At 33.1% G+C, this 2,453-nt stretch overlaps 1 protein-coding gene across 1 annotated transcript in view; it reads right to left on the reverse strand.

Annotated features, from left to right (window-relative positions):
* INTS2 (integrator complex subunit 2) overlaps nucleotides 1-2,453 on the reverse strand; it is a 59,916-nt gene that overhangs the window by 17,898 nt on the left and 39,565 nt on the right. The gene's annotated exons all lie outside the window — the stretch shown is intronic.

A 2,453-nucleotide genomic window follows, 5' to 3' on the forward strand; every position in this document is an offset into this window, starting at 1 on the left:
TTCTGACTCCATAGTCAAGTACCTTCACTACATCCCTCCCTCAAGTCCAGTCCCTTAAGAAAAAGGAGTAAATTCAGTCATTCAACAAGCATTTACTGTGCACAATGTACCATCAACTCCTGTTCTAGATATTAGGGTTAAAGCAGTGAAAAAAATGGGTAACACACAGCCTTTATGAAGCTTACATTTTAATAATTAAAAGGAAAGAATATTTCACATGCCTATATGGAATATAATACTGTAAAGATGTACATTTTTTATAACATAATCTATAAATTCATCATAACTCTAATCGAAAGTCCCAATGTAATTTTTTATGGAACTTAATCAACTTATTAACTAACTTCACGTGAATTACCCAGAAATTTGAAATGTCGACATTAATGATAAACAGCACAGGAAATGCAGAGGCATACAAAGGGAAACTCAGATATGGATATAGGTTTGTAATACACTTGGTATACACCAGCAACATTCCAAAGCAACTGGAACATGATGATGCAGGTTGACAACTGTCTAAGGATTTCTATCCCTATTTTAAAATAAAATAAGCTACCAGTAGAGTACATCTTTAAAATATCCTAGAAGAAAACAACAGGCCTTTAGGAGAAGGCTCTGAAAGGTTTTCCTCTCTGAGCTGTGAGGACGACACAGGCAGGCAGCGTTGGGCACTGGTGAAAGCGGGACTGCTAAGAGCTGGAGCTTTCTCGACAGCACCTAACAGTATTAAACCCTAAAATTAAACGCCCCGTAAACAAATGCCAAAACTCAATACTGGAAAAGGCATACGGAAATTGGCACTTCACCTGGGCATAACAGTATGGAAAGCAACATGGCAATGCATTTTTAAATCTCAGTAAGTTTCTTTAACCTTTGACCTAATAATTCTATGTTAAGGAATCTGTCTAAGGGAAAAAAAATAATCATGAATGTTTTCAGAGTTAGTTCTAAGGATGTCCATGGCTCTACTGCTTATAACAGCAAAAGTTGGAAATAATTTAAACGTCCAATAAATAATAAGGAAGGAACCAAGCAAATGACAGTACACATTTAGGGTGAAATATTATGCATAAAATACTTTTCCCCCCACTTACTACAATAGGCCAATGTTTAAAATGTATTTTGTAGGAGTAGATTACAAGTATATGATGATTTTAGCTTTTAAAAGCTATCATATATGTAAAGGCTAAAGGTTTTTCAAGCAATATTTTAATGGTGATGGGTGGTTTATAGAATTTTTCTTTGTACCTTTCTCATTTCCTAAAGCTTCTACATAAAAAAAGCCTTTTTTTATTTAAAAAAACAGCTGTTTTTCAGAAAGTGATATATTTAAACAATTACATAAGTAATGAAAAAACTTAAAATTCTTACATTCACCCTACAACATGGTCAAAATAGAATTCTTTATTGTCAAAGCTTAATTTAGTTCTAGGTTTTGTAGTTCTGAAACTTCAAGCTGCAAAGATAAAAAACATCTGCCAATGTTTGCTTAAAAGTTTCTGCATTTTGAAAAGAGGAAGTTGGAATAATTTGTACTCTGAAGAAAAATGTTAACTATCAAGTGCAATGACAAACTTCAAGTTCAAGAATTTAGAGACAGTGAGCACTAGTTTACCAAGTACCAAGGGTAATCTCTTCTGCTGGTGACCAAGAAAAAAAAACTCATATGAAACAATAACAAATAATAAACAAGGGCAGATTTTGCTGTTAAATGAAGTTAAGCTTGAGGGTGTTAATCAATAAATACTTTTACCTACTTAGGAATGGGGTGTTGTGTTTAAGAATACATACCTAGTTCCTTAAATAACTGACATTAATTACTATTATCTTTAACTGCATTAGTATATAAAAATAAACAGTTCAATTTATAAGAGCTTTCAGAAGTAATATCTAGGAAATTTCTTGTAAAAAAAACTATAAAACTTCAAATGTAGTGAAAATGTTCAATTTAGTAGACCGTAAGAATTTACTATATTACTTAACATTTTTTTGAAACTATATACTATTTAATTAATATATATACATATGAATTATAAATATGATTAAAAAACAAACTCAGTGCCATAATCAATGCTGACTCATAGCGACTCCCGTGGGTTTCAGAGACGGTAACTGTTTACAGGAGTAGAAAGCCCAGTCTTTCTCCCATGGAGCTGCTGGTGGTTTCAAACTGCCCACCATGCAGATCACAACCCAACGTATAACCACTATACCACCAGGGCTCCTAAATATTTAAAAATGTATCTTTTTCTATTTACCTGCGCATACATATGAGCGGCCTTCAAAAAGCCTGGAAAGATTGTATTTTGTTCCAGTTCCATTTGTCCACAAATTTCACACACACACACACACACACACACACACACACACACACACACACACGTTTATTCCTTTATTAATTTTTATAATGGTTAAAATCATAAAGCGTTAACAGAGTCTAGAATCTACAACAC

This window comes from Echinops telfairi, unplaced genomic scaffold (assembly GCF_000313985.2).
Source record: "Echinops telfairi isolate 266 unplaced genomic scaffold, ASM31398v2 ScPeMD7_7458;HRSCAF=8496, whole genome shotgun sequence".
Lineage (NCBI taxonomy): Eukaryota > Metazoa > Chordata > Mammalia > Afrosoricida > Tenrecidae > Echinops > Echinops telfairi.